This window comes from Hibiscus syriacus, unplaced genomic scaffold (genome assembly GCF_006381635.1).
Source record: "Hibiscus syriacus cultivar Baekdansim isolate YM2019G1 unplaced genomic scaffold, ASM638163v2 tig00111634_pilon, whole genome shotgun sequence".
Classification (NCBI taxonomy): Eukaryota; Viridiplantae; Streptophyta; class Magnoliopsida; order Malvales; family Malvaceae; genus Hibiscus; species Hibiscus syriacus.
Genome location: NW_024063140.1, coordinates 197,313 through 216,649, shown reverse-complemented (window position 1 = coordinate 216,649; position 19,337 = coordinate 197,313). Strand labels below are relative to the sequence as shown.

The window sequence follows — 19,337 nt, the reverse complement described above, 5'->3', positions numbered from 1 at the left end:
CGGTCGAGAGGGTAGATGTTAGTGTGAATATTTAATGGTATTGTCGTGACATATTCTGTTGTACTGGTGAGATCTCTGCACCTGCTAACGCCAATAGGTATTGCCATGGTATTTTCAACCTGTCGAGTCCCTTAACTAGAGATAGTATAGGGAACCTTTAGTAAACTCTATCGAGCAAGTAAAACATAGAAGTGAGATCATCCTGAGAAGTTAGACTTAAGTTTCCTAAGTGACTCATATCATTCATTTTCATAATAGCTTGTTGTGCGAGGATTATCAACTCATCTATTTCAATTTCAATATCTACATTTTGTTTTACCTTTAAATTTTTACTTTATTTCACTACACACACTTTATTTTGCCATGACATTTCCATCTAGTTTGTCACTAAATCTCTATTTGCTACCACATCAGACTATCATTCCATCCCGACCAACACATATTGCCTCAGTATTTTTCATTGGTGCATACCATCACACTGACTGCCATGACATTTCCATCTAGTTTGTCACTAAATCTCTATTTGCTACCACATCAGACTATCATTCCATCCCGACCAACACATATTGCCTCAGTATTTTTCATTGGTGCATACCATCACACTGACTATGCTTAGATAAAGTAGTTCTTTACTTTGGTTAAACTTGTAAATTTCCTCCAATCCATGTGGATACGTTACGACTCATCATTAAAATACTTATTCGATTGTGTATACTTACATATATTTGGCGTCTATATTTACTGCTCACAAAATGCGAACAAGTTTTTGGCATCATTGTCGGGGACTGACAACGTGAAGTTAATTATTTTTTCTAGAGCATTTTATTTTTGCTTCTTTATTTTTGTATATTTTACTTTATTCTTTTTTAGGCTTATTTGGATTATGCCTAGAAGATATTCTGACGAACCAATTGAACCTGAGATTGAGAGACTTTTTTGGCAAAGGAGATACGCTCAACGTGCTCGAGAAAACATGTATCAAATTGGGAACCAAGGCATTGGTTAAGAAGAAGACAATCATAATGCCGAGGCATTCTAAAATGTTGGGCCCGCTGATAGGCCTCATGCTATTCATGATGATCTAAATCCTAGAATTGTGGCACCCTAAATTCAAACAGCCCATTTTGAGCTCAAAACAATCATGTTTAATATATTGAATTCCATAGGGCAGTTTAGGGGCATGCCAACTGAAGATGCCAGGCATCATATTTGTAAATTTTTGGAGGTTTGTGATTCTTTCCGCTAAGAAGGAGTGCATGAGGATGTGCTGAAGTTAAAGCTATTTCCATACTCTTTGTGTGACCAAGAGAGGGCTTGTTTGAGTGGTGTTCTATCCGGTTCGATAGAATCATGGGCCGATCTTTGCAAAAGTTTTCTATTACGCTATAACCCACCGAACATGAACACTCAGCTAAGGAATGATATAACATCCTTTCACCAGGGCGACGACAAATCTATGCATGAATGTTGAGATCATTATAAGAGTTTTCTTCGAAAATGTTCTAATCATGGCTTTTGAGATTGGACTCAAGTAGTTATGTTTTATAATGGAGTCAATGCACCCATGAGAATAATGTTGGACGCCTTGACAAATAGGACATTGTGTGATAAATCATCTAATGAGGTATTTTTTATCTTGGATAGAATTGGCAACAATGACTGTCAATTTCTTTCCACAAGGATTGGGACTAGGAGAAAAACACATGGGGGATTCGAGTTAGATACCAAGGACTCGGTTTTCGTTCAACTCTCAGCTATCAGTAATATGCTGGAAAATTTACAACGCTCCACTGAGGTAAAGGAAGTGAAAACAGCTAGCTCGGCATGTATGTTATGCCAAGGCAATCATCACGAGAGCAAGTTCCCGACCAATCAAGAGTTCATCAACTTTGTAGGTAATTTTAATCAAGGCAATAATAAAAATCCCTATTCTAACACTTATACTGCAAGATGGCGTCAAAACCCTAATTTCTCATGGGGTAATCAAGGAGCCCATAATGCTAGTCAACATACTCGTCAGTAAAATTACACTGAATCTCAAGGCTACCAAAACACTATGTCATAGTATAATACTAACAAAGGAGCCTCATATTTAACAAGCATTAGTTCTTTAGAAGCCATGATTCAAGATTTCATATCTACCATGAAGAAAATGTTGTAAGACCATTCTACTTCTATTAAGAACCAATGAGCATTGCTTCATAGTCAAGGCGCCTTACTTCAAAGCCATAGCTCATCTTTGAGAGCTTTGGAAGGTCAAGTTGGTCAGATTGTTGCGGCATTACAAAATTGTCAGCAAGGATGATTGTTGAGTGATATTGAAGTCACTAAATCTCTTGGAAAATAACAATGCAATGTATTAACTCTTAGGAGTGGAACAAAGATTAACCAATTAGTCAAGGTTGGGGGAACACAACATGATGATTCTAACCCCACTACTGAACAATCTGAATTTGAATTACACGATGATATCATTGATGAGAAGGACAAAGAAGAGGGTTCTATTACTAAGTCTGCTGAAGCTAAATTCCAATACCAAGGCAAAAGCAATTCCATCTCCCACAGTTAAGGAAGTTAGACCCCCAACCCTTCCCGCAAAAACTGAAAAAGCACAATGATGAAGATCAATTCAAAAAGTTTGTGGACATTTTGATCAACTTCACATTAATATACCTTTCTTGGAAGCTATTGAACAAATGGCAACTTATGCCAAATTTCTTAAGGAAATTTACACCAAGAAAATTAGAGTTCAGAAGTATAAGACAATTGCCATGACAAAAGAATATTGCTCTGCATTGAGTAAGTTGCCACCAAAGTAAAAAGATCGAGGTAGCTTCATTATTCCCTGTTCTATAAGAGTTAATTTTGTTAGAAAAGCATTATACAATCTTGGTTCAAATGTGAACTTAATGCAAAAATCTATATTCTTAAAGCTAAGTATAGAAGATGTGAGACCCACCTCGGTGATTTTACAACTTACCGACCAATCCCATGTTAGACCTGAAGGGAGAGTTGAGGATATCATAATAAGGGTGGATAAACTTTTGTTTCCAGTCGACTTCCTTATCTTTGACTGTGAATTTGATGCCAAGACGTCAATCATTTTGGGGAGGTATTTCATATCAACTGGTCGTATTTTGATTGATTGTGAAAAAGGAGAACTTACCATGAGAGTTGCCGACCAATGCGTGACTATTAATGTTTTTCATACTCTCAAATATGCTGATGATCATGAAGAATGCCAAGGCATTTTTGAATTGAACTCATTAATTGAAGAAGAAATTGAACAGTTTTTTCTTGAACAATTTCATTCATCCAGCAAATAAGGAATATTCGATTGATGATGAAAGCATGGAAGAATGTGACAAATTGTCAGCTGGGATGAAGCAACTACTAGCTAGATCAGGTATGAACTGTGAACCCTTTGATTTTGATGAATTTATTCCTCCTAAGCCATCATTATTGTATGCACCTACCCTATAGCTTAATCATTTTCCAAGGCATCTTAAACATTTTTATTTGGGTAGTGATAATACTTTACTTGTGATTATTTCCTCTAACCTTACTACTAACTAAGAGCAAATTTTGTTAAGTTTTTTGTCACAACATAAGAAAGCGCTTGGTAGGACTATGGTTGATTTAAAGGGGATTAGTCCCACGATTTGCATATACAATATTCTGCTAGAAGAATACCAAACCCCGTTATACAAAAAGTGTTGATAAAAGAAATACTTAAATGGCTTGACACTGGAGTAATTTACCCCATATCTAATAGCTCATGGGTGAGCCATGTCCAATGTGTGCCAAAAAAAGGTGGCACTATTGTGGTAACAAATAAAGATAATGAGTTATTTCCCACACGCACTGTCACTGGATGGAGGATATGTATGGATTATCGTAAGCTTAACAAAGCTACAAAGAATGACCATTTTCCTTTACCATTCATCGATCAAATGTTGGATCGATTTGCAGGCAAAACGTTCTACTGTTTGTTATATGGGTATTATGGGTACAAACAAATTGACATTGCACTAGAGGACCAAGAGAAAACCACATTCACTTGTCCCTGTGGCACTTTTGCCTTTAAGATGATTCTTTTTTGACTCTGTAATGTCCCGATAACTTTTTAACGTTGCATGCAAGCCATCTTTTCTAAAATGGTTGAGGACGTCCTTGAGATATTCATGGATGATTTCTCTATTTCTGGAGATGACTTTGAGCGATGCCTACACAATTTTGCAAAAGTTCCCAAAAGATGCGATGAGGCTAATCTAGTTTTGAACCGGGAGAAATGTCACTTTATGGTGTCTGAAGGCATTGTATTAGGGAACAAGATATCTCACAAGGGCATTGAGGTTGATAAAGCTAAAATTAAAGTGATTAAAAAATTAACACCGCCTGCCTCTGTCAAGGGCATAAGGAGTTTTCTTGGACATGCTGGTTTTTATAAAAGATTCATCAATGACTTCTCCAAAATCTCTAACCCCTTATGCTCCTTGCTTCAATAAGAACAACCCTTTGTGTTTGACAAGTTATGCCTAGGCATATTCACTAAGCTGAAACAAAATTTAATCTCAGCACCCATTGTAGTTCCTCCTAACTGGATATCACCATTTGAGTTTATGTGTGATGCAAACGACTATGCCGTAGGAGCTTTTTTGGGGCAACATCAAGGTAAAATTTTTCATGTTATATATTATTTTAGTCGTACCTTTAATAAGGCACAAATGAATTATACAACTACTGAGAAAGAATTACTTGTTGTAGTATTTGCATTTGATAAATTTAGACCATACCTAATAAACACTAAAGTTATTGTTCACACTGATCATTCCGCTATCAAATACTCAGTGAACAACAAGGATGCCAAGCCTATACTTATTAGGTGGATCTTAATTTTTCAAGAATTTGACTTAGAGGTTGTAGATAGAAAAGGTACTAAGAACCAAGTTGTTGATAATTTATCTAGACTAGAAAATAATTCTGAATTCCATGACACTGTAGATATTCAAGAGGAATTCCCTAATGAGAAAATCTTATATGCCACATCAATCATGTGGTACGTTGACCTTATTAATTTTTTTGTTAGTGGTATATTGCCTTTTGAATTGAACAACCAGGGCAAGAAAAAACTAAAGCACGATGCAATGTACTAGTTTTGGGATGAGCCATATTTATTCAAGAATTGAGCTGACCAACACATTAGATGATGTGTACCTGAAGAAGAGAAATGAGACATTATATACCACTGTCATACGACCCAAGTGGAGGCCATTTTGGAGGAGTAAAGATCACTGCCAAGGTTTTGCAGTTAAGTTTTTATTGGCCAACATTGTTCAAGGATACTCAGGAATTTTATAAGTCTTGTGATTGATGCCAACGTACTAGAAACATATCCAGGAGACATGAAATGCCACTACAAGGCATTTTTGAAATAGAGCTATTTGACGTTTGGAGTATTGATTTAATGGGACCATTCCCATCTTCTAGTGGTGATCTATACATCTTGTTTGATGTGGATTATGTGTCCAAGTGGATGGAAGTGATTGCAACATCAAAGAATGATTCCAAAACTGTATTTAAGTTTTTGCATAAATATATCTTCACTCTGTTTGGAGTACCTCGAGCCATCATTAGCAATGAGTGAACCTTGTTGATTGCTAAGGCATTAAGGAGACATGGATTCTGTCATAAGATTGACACAAAATTCCATCCATAGACGAATGGTCAGGCTGAAATATCCAACTGGGAAATCAAGCAGATCTTAGAAAAAGTGGTGAATCCAAGGCGGAAGGATTGGTCACTGAAGTTAGATGAGGCACTCTGGGCATATAGAACAACTTTTAAGACTCTTCTAGGCATGTCACCTTTCATGTTGGTGTATGGGAAAGCCTTCCACTTCCTTCTCGAGCTTGAACATAAAGCGTATTGGGTTATTAAACGGCTAAATATTTATGCTCAATTATTTGGGGAGCAAAGATTGCTGGAGCTCAATGAGATCGAAGAGTTTAGGGCACAAACATATGAGAATACCATGATATACAAGGAAAAGACTAAAAACTGGCATGACCAAAAGTTGATGCCACGACATTTTCATATTTTTCAACAAGTGTTATTTTACAATTCCGTACTTAAGCTTTTTCCTGGAAAGCTCAAATATAGATGCTAAGGACCATTTGAGGTGCATCACGTCTATCCCCATGGAGCAATTGATATAAAAAAATATAGACGATGGGACGATCTTTAAGGTCAATGGTCAACGTCTGAAAGTCTACAACGGAGCTCCAATGTTGTGTGACAAGTCGGTGATTTATCTACACAACGCTTGAGTGTGCTTGCCTAGTAAACCAAATTTCAATGTCACGTCATTGAATTCTACTGATTGTGCATAAATAATGAACTTATTTTTCTTTTAATTTTTTTATTCTTATTTCTATTATTCGTGGATAATAAAAATTTGTTTAGTACTGTAGAGATGTACAAATGAACGATTATAAAGGGGAAAGAAAAGATAAAACAATTAAAGGGGAAATATTCTTTTATACTTTCTTATTTTATTTTATTTTTATATTTTTTTGATTTGTCCTTTCACATCACATTTAATTTTACAGTTTACTTTCTCCCACCTACCCATTTCACCCCATCTACTTACATCATTTTCAGTCGTCCACTCTCTCTTCCTCATTATTTCTTTTAACTTTTCATTTTCATTTTCTTCTTGTTTCATTTTCCTTAATAAACAAAGCTCTTAAAATAAGCAAAGCTCTCTCCTTTTTCCTTTTTATTTCTTCAAACCGATACAAGAATGGTACGAACAAGACCCATGGAAGTTGAAACTACTATCCCTCAATAGTTTGTTGACGATACGACAAAGAAACAATTTCAAAATTTCAAGAATCGCAAGTTTTTCTTTAAGTTGGGTTCATCTTCATTGAAGGAAAAAATGGTGGCTTTGGACCAGACGTGATGGACATTGTTGAGCCATTAAAATAACACAAGTTTGCAAAACATCCCAACCCCTTTAATGCCTCTTTAGTGAAAGAGTTCTATGCGAATATTTCTAAACTGAATCAACATGCCATTTTCCTTTGAGGTAAATATATTCAGTTCACACCTTCTATGATTAATTGATATTTTCATTTACAGGGTGTTGAAGATCAACATGCAAACTTTGAGAAAGATACCGATAATACAACTTACGAATGAGTCCATAAGGATTTATGTTTTTTGAATACTTTTAGGAATGACCGCCAGACCAGTTGTTACTCTGTTAATTGGTAACGCTTGCAACCACGTGCAAACATGTGGAACCATTTCATAAAGCATAAGCTCATATCGACCGCCCAAAACAGAACGGTAATGATGCTTGTACATTCCATTATGGTTATGCTTTCTATAAACGTGGGTAAAATAATTGTTGAACAAGAGCATGATTGCTTAAGTAAGAAAGCTAGTGTTTTGGTCTTTCCAAATCTTATTACAACATTTTGTCGAAAGAAAACGGTTTGTGAAAGTAGTTTTGATGAAGTATTTTCTGGAGTATCGAGCATAACAAGAGTCCGACTGCCTATGTTGTTGGGTTTGGTTAACCCTAAATCTAAGGCAATTGCTACTGAAGAGTTCGAGTACGACAAACCATCTAATGTCGAAGCAAGAATGCTTTCTCTCGAGAAAACTGTCAAGCAGACACATACTTATTTGCATGATCTACACAGTATATAAGAAATTTCTTTGTCTATGTAAAGCACATGGATGATGTGGTGGAATACATGATTCAAAAGATGCTTCCCTACATCGAACATAATTTCTTAGGTTTCCCTAATAAAATTATACTGACATTTGAAGAAGTTGAGGCATTCCCTGAGGCCGATGATGTGGACTCTACCGTTGTCGGGCTAATACCAGACCGCGTACCCTAGTCCCATACCACTCTGAAAGAGAACAAGGCGTGGAGCTGCTAGCACCTCCACTGCAACATCACCACCACCATCAAAAGATTGAGGTACCTCACTTTGCACTCATTTTGCATACATTTCATAACATTGCACTTAGTTTCATTTATTAATTAGTTTTGTTAAGCATTGAGGATAATGTTTCTCTCAAGTTTGGGGGAGGTAGTGTTCTTTGTAGAACATATGCATGATAATATTAACATAACATTATGCCATGTCATTTGTAAATGATATGATAGTTAGACAAAATGTTTTGGTGATACCCGATGATGATAAACTTTTTAGGCTAAAAATTGATAGTAAATGATTGTTGAGAATGATAGAACTGACTCTAGGGTTTTATGTTTTGTGAATTATTTTTTACATGACTTATATATTCTCCATACTTAAGAAATTTAGGAAATTTTTATGAATGAACTATGGTTATTCTTGGCATTAAAATTTGGAATTATGCTGAAATAATAAATCAATGAGAACTTCCTTATGTCTAAAATTATGAATAAATGTTTCAGCATAGCTATAGAGAGACATTCCTCTTTGTCTTGGTATAACCAGGAACTTTATTGAATAAATGGTCATTAAGTGTATAAGAATGAATGAAATCAGTCACAAGATAACTCTACCTAACTAGCTTAGGGTAGAAGGTATGCTCCCTTTAACCTAGAGTGTGGTATGGTATGTGTGATAGGCCGACTCTCCTCGTAGCTACGTCTATGATTTAAAATATGTATTAAGGGAGTATAAATGTGCATAATGAATGAGTAAATGTCGGGGCAAAACTAGGGGACTTAATAAGAAATTGCTTAGATTTGTTAAGTATAGATTGAATACAATCACACACACACAACCACAAAGAATCTTGTCCTAGTGAAAAGTACTTGATTTCTTGATATGACTAGCATGTTGAAGCCAACTTTTCTGAGGGTTGAAATTATATTTTTGTCTTGATTTTCTTGTTGTTGAAAATTGTCATGACATTTTATTTGTGTTAATTGCTATCCATTGCTTGAGGACAAGTAATAGCTTAAGTTTGGGGTGTAATAACTCCGTAAAATGACTACATTTAAGCCTTTTTCACTTAAGTTATTATTTGTCTAAGGGTTCATTTAGGTCATTTAAGATGCATATAGTTGTATTTAGTTGCATTTGTCTAAGTTTCCTACGTGACTCATATCATTCATTCCTATAGTAGCTTATTGTGCGAGGAATATCAAGTCATCTATTTCAATTTCAATTTCAATATCTACATTTTATTTTGCTTTACATTTTTACTTTATTTCACTACACACTTTATTTTGCCATGACATTTCCATCTATTTTTCTACTACATCTCCATTTGCTGCCATCACACTATCATTTCATCCCCACCAACATATATTGCCTCAACATTTTTCATTGATACATACCATCACGCTGACTATATTTAGATAAAGTAGTTATTTGCTTTGGTTAAACTCGTAAATTTCCTCCAATCCCTGTGGATACGATACTCACTCATCATTATATTACTTGTTCGATTGTGTATACTTGCACATATGTTGCGTCCATATTTAGTACTCACAAAACACGAAAAACATGGTGTGAGATCATGTTATCTCGTATTTTACAAGATGTGGGTTCTGATAATGTACAATATATCATGGGTTGCAGGGTGCGAATTTCACTGAAACCTATTTTATTAATTTATTAGAAAAACAACTCCCAAGATGAATCAACTAATGAAAATTTTTGCAACTAAAAATTGTTCGATAAATATCGGTAGTCAATTAACTCAAAATAAAATAGTTTAGTATAAATATTTTAGTTTTAAAGAACAAAATAAAGAACAACAAATAATGTTTATGTCAATCAGTTCCGTATCGTGGTGGATGACGAGTCTGACGTGGACGTAATTATGGTTTATCTTCCTCTTCAACAATATCATCTTAATTCGGACCGACAACTATATATGGAATCGATCCACCATTAGCACTGGAATCAGGACCGATGAAGAATATGCTTTGCGGCGACGTCTGCTCAACAATATCATATCCAAAGGTAGCCACCAATTGTGTTGGTTGTGAATTCAACTGGTCAAAGATGTCAGAGATGAAACCTTTCGAGAACTACACCATTTGCTGAAATGTTGATTGAGTTGAGTGCATGAAGATAGGGTCAGGGTGTGTCAGTGGTGTCTGAGGAGGTCCCTGTGTTGTTTTCGATGAGGATGATGCACCTTGTTGTCTTCTTCTTCTCTGCCTTGACTCCCCCAATGTTGCTCCCCGTTCTTGGGCGACTTTGTGGAGGAACATATAATTATCGCGCTCGATCTTCATCGGTCAATATCTGGCATCCCATATAACTCGTACCACCGCATATAATTGTATGTCACGCTGTGATCAAAGATGGGTTGAGTCATGGGCATCCTCTCGAATCTTTGAACCCATTCGTTAATATAAATCGTATTATGGTCTGACCAATTAATTCCCGTCTTCCTTTGTCGCGTTAATCGGTGCAAGTCATCTAAGCAAGGTGGATGTGGCGGAATCATTTGGACACAACTGAATTGTCGAAGGACACGCTCGGTAGGATACCACTCGACTATCTCATACAAGATCAACGGGGCTGACACAATGTTCATGGGCGCATAGTCACCAGAATCTCATGCGATATATAGTCGGCAATAACAACATCGCAGTAAGACGTCCATAGGAACTATATAATTAAAATTACATAATTTTGTTTGCTAAAAACCTCAAATCAATTAAATTATTCTAAAATTATAAGATAAAAGTCGAAGGAAAATATTTTATTACATGATGTCCAAACTTATTGATCAATAATATGAAGTCTTGTTGATGTGTTGGTAAGTGGGCGTGAGAGGTTTTATCAGTCCACCTATCATTAATACAATAAAATTGTATTAGTTATTAGTAATATTATAAAAATAGATAAAAATTAAATAAAATTTTTACCCCTTAAGTAATAGAAATTCATATGGGACATGTGTTTTATGGATTGAGCATAAAAAGGGCATTTGGCCATGCCCATGACTGCAACAATAGTAAACACCCTCTAATGACATTTTTCGTCGGATCTACGGCTCTACAAAGTTGCCAAAACAAAAACGCCAAAACTGTCGACTCCCCAACTTATATTTCTTGAATCACTCAAATTTTGCAAATGATTCAACCACATCAGATGCACCTTATTTTGGGATTTGGTTGTCATTAAATCCGCCCAATAACTTGTAGTATATGCGCACGAGCAAATCACTTGAAAAAGTTAATAAAATAATATAACTAATTAATTTCCAAAAAAGTTAAATAAATAAATTGAAATATTAATTAATATTCATAGATAAATATATTTATATTTACCTACTTAACTTCATGCTCCACATTATGGGGTAGGTTCGTAAAATTTTCATCCAAAAATTTAATTTTTATTTTTTCCACCATCGTGTGCATTATCAGGTGGATCAATTCCGAGCAATATCTCACATACATTTCTAGTCACCGGTAACACCACTAATAACTACTCCATCAATAGGCAGTCCCAGATGAAATGCAACATCTTGCAAGGTAATAGTTGTCTCCCCACACGGTAAATGAAATGTGTGCGTCTTCGGTCTCCATCTTTCCACCAACACATTGATAAGTGGAGGATACAACTTCACACTGTCACCAGTTATACTACTGATATATCTGAAACCTGCTAAATGTAAATACTTAATAATATCCGCATTGAGCGGTGTCACACGATTTATATGACACTCTAATACATGTTCATATCTCTATGAAATATAAATATTAAAAAATTATTTAAATACCAAAACAAATAAACTAAATAAATTAATAATAAAAAATCAAAATAATATTAACTAATTTATCTCATCATTTCGCCTCCAATAATCGAATACGTGACTTCGATCATATCTTAATATACTCGCCAATTTGAATCTTTGAATATATGAAAGAGATACCCGATGTGGTGATGAAAAGGAGTGAAAGGCCCAATTTATAGACCTTCTCACACCCGGGAAAGCGTGATTTTAAATGCAATTCACGTCCTGCAAGACGCGAGGTACTGAAAACACGAAATTCTCAATACCTTACGTTGTGTATGACGCGAGATTGCTTTAATTCAAATTCAAATTTCAAAATTTCCAAAATATATTACAATTATTTTTTATAAAATATGTATTTTAATTACTATGTTTATATATTATTATATTTTAATTATTTATTATATTTAATAATTAATATTATTATATTTATTTATTATAATATAATTTTTCATTATTTCAAAATTTACAAAATATATTATAATTATTTTTTTTATAAAATATCTATTTTAATTACTATATTTATGTATTATTATATTTTAATTATTTATTATATATAACAATTAATTTTATTAATAATTATGATTATTATATTTATTTATTATAATACAATTTTTTATTATTTCAAATTTTAAGAAATATATTATAATTATTTTTTTATAAAATTTCTATTTTAATTATTATATTTATATATTATTTTATTTTAATTATTTATTACATTTAATAATTAATATTATTACTTAATATTATTATATTTATTTATTATAATATAATTTTTGGATTATAAAGGGTATTATTAATTAAGTTGTTATATGAAATCTAAAAGAATCTCGTGCTTTGCAGATTGCGAGGTCCCCATAAATATTACGATATTTTAAATCATAAAGGATATATCGCGCTTCGCAATACACGATATCATTTTATCCAATTATTTTATTGATTTACTTAAAAAGTGCGTCCACATTGGACATATCTCGCATGTTAGAGGATACGATGACTTAACACATGATTTACGGGCCGCGAGATCCTCCTATATGAACGATTTATGAGTTACTTTTTAAAATAATTTTAAGAGAATTTTATTTATTTAAATAATTATTTATTTGAAGTTTTTTCCCTCTATTCACTGACAGATGAAATCACGAAGGAAGAGAGAGAGGTGTTTCGATGTTGACTGACACATCTTTGTTGCTTTTCTGCGATTGCAGATAAGTTGCTTCAATGGCAGCTCTTGTCTCTGAAAACTCCACCTAAGCCCATAAAAGTAAAATGGTTTAGTGGATTGAAAAGAGAAGAGAAAAAAACCAAAAGAGAACTATTATCAGTGTAAGGGTTGGTATCCGACAGGCTGAGCTTAAATGAAATGCCTGCTCTCATAGGATGCTTGTACAGTTTTAAGCTTTTACTGCTACCAACTCTTTTACTTTTTTCCCTCTGTTTCTTTTCCCACAGTACCCCAGCATTTTCACTGACCAATTCAATCTTTTTTCAGTTTGGGAAACTGGGAAAATAAAAGCTTAGTTCTAGGGTTCTTTTTCAAATGTAAGTTTTTGATATGCAAATATGTTTAATTTAAGTTAATAAATAATTTGTTTGCATTTAAGTCCTTGGCACTGCACTTTGTACTGTAAGTTTGGCAGAGGTGTCCCCATATGCTGTTCTTATCCCGTCAGTTTCAAACACATGCAAAGCAGAACACCTTATTTTTTGACCTTTTTTTATTTTATCTTAAAGGAAATATAATTCCTTTTTCTTGGTATATCCCACTTCCATTGCTTCATTTAATCATGGTGCAGTACGATAGGTAAATCTGTCTAATTGGTATCGTATTCGTATTATTATCATATTTAGAATTTATTTATTTGTAAATTCATGTTAATGTTGTGTATCTGTATACTTAAGACTTAAGAGCAGTTCTTTAAAGTATAGCACTTGTCTTGACGTTGCAATGTTAAACCAGGTTCTCACATGTTTGAAAAACCAGATTCGAGTAATGCAATAAGATATTGCATGAATGCTTTCCATGCCAAAAGGAAGTAGAGATGCACAGAAGCCGGATTTCAATTCAATCCGGATCAGATAAAAACCGATTCGGTTTTTTCCTCAATTCAAAAACCGGATTTTAAAAAAACCGGATCGGATTCTAACTGGTTTGGAAGGCCGGATGGTGTAACCGATTTCGGTTTACAAAAAAACCGGTTTTTTAAAAAAAAAACCGGATTTTTTCGGATAAAAATCCAGTTTTTTTAAAAAACCGGATTTTTTTTCGGATAAAAAACCAATTTTTTATCCGGTTTGAAAAAAACCGGTTTTTTATCCGGTAAAAAAACCGGTCGTTCAATTTTTTCCCAAACCGGTTATACTATCTGGTTTTTAAATATCCGATCCGGTTTAAAAAAACCGATTTTTCCAAAATCCGGTTTCGAATATTTTTTTAGGCAAAATCGGATATTCAGAATTTTTGTGCACCTCTAAAAGGAAGCATCATCATGCTCGTTTGATATGCATTTACGTTGTTCAGATCCTTAATGTGATGCATTCATATATCTTTGGGCGTTGAGCATTTATTCACAAAGTTTTGTATGGTAATTAGATAAATGAAACACTATATCAAAATAAATGATGGCACAGAGCCACTTATCAGTACGTGGAAACCCCCAGCAAATACATAATGCAAGTTGTTAAGCTGTATCTGCAGCCTTTGTTGCAGTCAGAATTTTACCGGCAGTGGATCACCTTGATCGATACAATCACCTCAAATCCTCTTACGGACAGTTAGGGACATGAAATCCCTCTGCATCGAATGAACGTTTATCTATTACCTGTACCTCTTGAGAAAGGAGAACAGTGTGTCTGACCCTATTCACTTCGGGCCAGCTGGGGCCTCCATTGATGATGACTTAATGCGTGCGTTCAGATGCTACCCTGGGAATTGCCCCCTCGAGCAGGCTTTGTTCAGCCATCGAGTTGTGTTGTGGTACTGCGTGGTATTATATACAATTTTTATCCTTATCGAGCATGTCTGAAACCTTGCCAGCACAGTGCAAACCTTCTTTCTTAGTCAAACTTTTTTAACTTTTTAATATTTAAAAACAAAATTGTAGAAGCTGTGTTTCTGCTTCCTACATCTCTTCTGTTCTTTCTGTTCTTTCACAGATGCATCCCGGAAGTGGATTTGAATAAAAACTCTCCTCCAGTTTTGGAAATTCTCCAGGCTCTCTAAGATATGGAGCGCCAGCTAGATCTTTGTGAAGCTTTTTCACTTTAGAGCTGAATTTCTTCCAATAAATATTCCCCTCATCATAGTCATCCACAAGTTTCACAAAATTCATTCTGCACCAACAGATTAATAATTGTTTACGCACATTATGGTCTGGAAATTGCAATGATTCGGTGCTATAGCACTGTTCATTCAAGAAAGGACAGAAATAACTATATTGAAAAGCTTAAAAATAGTTCCAATCTAATAGCTAGCAAATTACCTGTCAGGGCAGATAGTCTTCTTGAAGTTCTCAAATCGCCTATGGCCTTGAACTGCCTTTGCCATATTTCCGTCATAAGTATACACAAATACATCACTCTGAAGGGCAACAACATAGTCTAAAACGGCCAACATGTTCTGATGGTTCTTGAAAGGATTCAACTCCTCATCTGTTGCCAGGGAGGAATGAGAGAAGATGTTAGGGAAATCCTCCTTAAGAGGCTCCATACTTCCATTTCCATAAGCTTCACCAGCTACCAAGTAAATCCGAGTACTTGGTGGGAAACCCAATGCTCTGAGCAAGAGAGAAGTCTCCTTCCAATGGCTAACTTCATAACGCATCCCACGTAGTTCATCATCTTCTTCTGCTATCAAGCTATGACTGCAGCCAGTAAATGCAAGCATATCCATCTCGTATCTACAAAAGTAACAACATACATTAGCCTTGGTTTCTTTGCAGTATATGACGTTAACCAATGTTACTATTTATCATGAATGTAAAGATGATACTATAAACCCATTTTTCATGAAAACAACTGCTTAATAATATCAAGTGCAAACAATTAGAGTACGGTGGAAGGGAAATATGGTATTGTTTTTATTTCATTTTTTTGGACAAGTGGGAATGTAGCATCGATACGCAAAAGAAATAAATTTATTCTACTTGCCTCAAATGTAGAGCAAGATAAGGGCTTCCATTTTGGCGCATTCTAGAAATCAACGTGCTTCCAAGTTCTTCAATTGCAGCTGAATATCTCAGTGCCTTGTAGTTCACCCGGCACCTCAGTTTTTGTATGGATCTTGAGATACCGTTATTGGCAAGCCGAGAATCAGTGTGTGTAAAATAGATTACTTTATGCTGCTTCAGCAATGGTAGGACCTCTGCCTTATAATAGCTAACCTATACCAAAGAACATAATAATTAGCTGCTACTTATCTCAGAGGGAATCAGTAATACAAGATACATGTATCATATGATTGACTAAAAGCAAAGCCACTTATACGGCTGTATAGATGGGCTACTAAAATGATTGCCATTTGAAGCCAAGAAAAAAGAAACAAGCATCCTCAATCATAGGTGCATTTACTTTCTGTAAGTATAATTGCCAATGACAAAGATAAGGTTCTAATGACCTTAGACCAGGATATAGGCGTTTTGTTAAATGGCTCAATTCCAGCATACTCGGGTGGTATTGTCTCAACTATGTGGACATCATCCTTCAGGGTTTCAATGAAGTGCTGCCAGTCAAACAGATTTTTAAAGCCACTGCAAATATATCAAACCAACCAATTAGCTAAGGACGCAACAATAGAGCATGTCATACAACTCTCTTGTGACTTAAGTAGCCAAAAGCAGATGTCAAGCATACCACCAAACTAGGGCATAACCATAAGTTAGCCATACATTAGTAGCAATGCATGCCGATTTATTAAGAGCAAAAAAAAAAAGCTTTGCCTAGTTGGCAAGGAAATGTATCATTTCAGAAGATCAGACAGGCTATATTAGCTTTAGTATTCAAGTCCAGAAACATGTAAATCCAAGTTATTAGCTTTAATATTGAACATTTAATCAGATCATATTAGGGACTGATGCATTGATAGGTGTAAAGCAGACAATCCGAAACATTAGCCAGGTACACAAAGAAGCTAACCTATCATCTGCCCAATATGAGGATGATCAAGTGAGGAAGGACAAGTGTTGCCTTCATAATCTTAGCAACAGCAACCATATCACAGATCTGCATTCTAAATTATTGATACATCAGACTGCAGTAAATAGACAGACAGGCTATAAAAACTAACAATGAGAAACACACAATAACAGACCCCAAATCTCAAATTGCAACTTTGCAACACACGGAAAGCATCAAGATGTCACTGAACACACACAGAGAGAGAAAGCAGGGAGAGATTATCAACAAAGCAGTAAGAATTCCATACTCTTATGATTCTTTGAATGGTCAATGCACTGGGTGAAATTCTCACTATATGGTTTTGACCAAATACCTGAGTGCTGGATAAGAAGAAATGAGACAAATCTCAAGATTCTTTTTGCTAATCAAAGTAATAAGTTCCAAATGTTTTTCATTAATCATGTTCTTCTAGCAAACCATACATAAGCGTGACAATAAGTCTAAGATGCAGACTCTAAACTTACCTCTGTTACATCTGATGCCAGTGTCATTAAGGTTCGATCTGAATCACTTCCCCCCTCCCTGTACCCGTAGTCGTGAGAGCCTTCATCAGTTAGCTTTAGTCGATTGGTGGATGCATCAGGTAAATCCTAATTACAACAATGGAGGTGGCAAATTAGCGAGGAAAAGTCTTGTAAAATGTTCTTCAATTGATCAATCATTTAACATAACTTAAGAAAAACACATGTAGTAACAAAAAATTAGTTTTTAGCACAAAAGTTAAGAACGCAATTCTGTCCAAGTGATAGACTAAGCATCTGATCAAGTCCTCAACTAAAATAGAACGCAATTCTGTCCAAGTGATAGACTAAGCATCTGATCAAGTCCTCAACTAAAATAAGTTGAAATTCACTCTCTGGACCTCAAATTTGATTAAGAAGAAACTTAGAATGCAACCATTCCTACAAAACTCCAACTCTTCTTTTTTCTTCAGGTATAAGTGCAAAACACCCATGTCCAGCTTATATATGGATATGCACAAGAGGATATGATCTTCTAACATGGAAAACCATTCCAAATTTTGAAGAAAAAAAAAGGTTATACGAATACGAATAACATATAACTAATACCATTCACAGGCATAATAATATTTCATCTTCCAATGCAAAAACATACTTAAGCCACTTATTGTACTCCCTAATTTCTTCTTAGTATTCGTACATGCTTTCCAAAAGAGAAAACAGTAAACATGAAGCATGACAACGGTCACTAATTCATTTCCGAAGCAAGATCATTTTTGTAAAAGAAAATTTCTTAGGAATCTCAAAGAAATAGATCACATTTTTCACATTAATCCATCTGAACTAAATTCCAGTGCAAGTCAATTCATAAACAGCAATAACAAAGACACAACATATAAAATTCAAAACTCATGGAAAATACCCGATTTGATGTTATGGTTTCGATAGCAGATCCATACCAACCAGCAGAACAAATCTTTAAAAAACCCAAAAACAAACACACTCCACAGAAAACCAAGAACATCCAATGCCCAATCTTCCTTCTCTCTTTCAGCCCAAAATCAAAAACCATAGATCCAACACTCGGCTTCCTCTGGAACAACCCTTTCCTTTGGCTCAACCCTTCGATTGAAACGGAACCCACAGCTCCTCCAACTTCCGATCTGGGCGAGTTCAATGGCAGATCGATCGCATGATGAACGCTCATGTTATTGCCGTTGCTCCCGCTATTACCGGCGTTACTTGAACCAGCGGCGCTGGCGTTGGCGCCGGTACATGTACCGGTCTGGGAGTTGCCATTGTTGTTGCGCTTGAACGAGTGGCCCCGACGAGTCATCGGGCCCGAGAAACGGGGGCTGTGAACCCGCGGTGAAACGCCATCGGTCGCGCTGTGGTGATGCTGCTGCGTATGGTGAGCCATATAAAAAATTATTACTCTATAGTGATCAGCAATACTTAAATTTATTTATAGCAACAAGAAAACGAAACAAACAGGCAGACAAAGGATTTTGATTAAACCTCCATTATCAAAAAGAACGAAACAAAGACTTTTGCGGTATTTAGCGCTCTGAAAAATAATGATTATTTTGATAATAACTGATAAAAATATATAACTAATCAATTCCAAAATTAGATTTCTAAATTAATTTCTTATTCGTTAGGAAGTAAATATATTAGAAATTTATGTATAAAAAACTCGACAGACAACAATTTCTACTGTCCCAACACGCTTTTTGGGAAATTCCGAATATAATTATTTTTTTTAAAATTATGGAAGTAATATTTTAAAGAATATATTGTAAGATCTGGATGTGGTCTTTGTCATTTTCAAATGTAAATATAACAAAAATTCATAAATCCAAGATTAATATAATAATAAAAGCTAAGCCACTCAAAAGAATTCCAAATATATAATAATAAAAT

General features: G+C 35.0%; 1 pseudogene; it reads right to left on the bottom strand.

Moving 5' to 3' along the window:
- Positions 1–14,423: 14,423 nt before the first annotated feature.
- LOC120166313 lies at positions 14,424–18,834 on the bottom strand (annotated as a pseudogene).
- Positions 18,835–19,337: the final 503 nt, after the last annotated feature.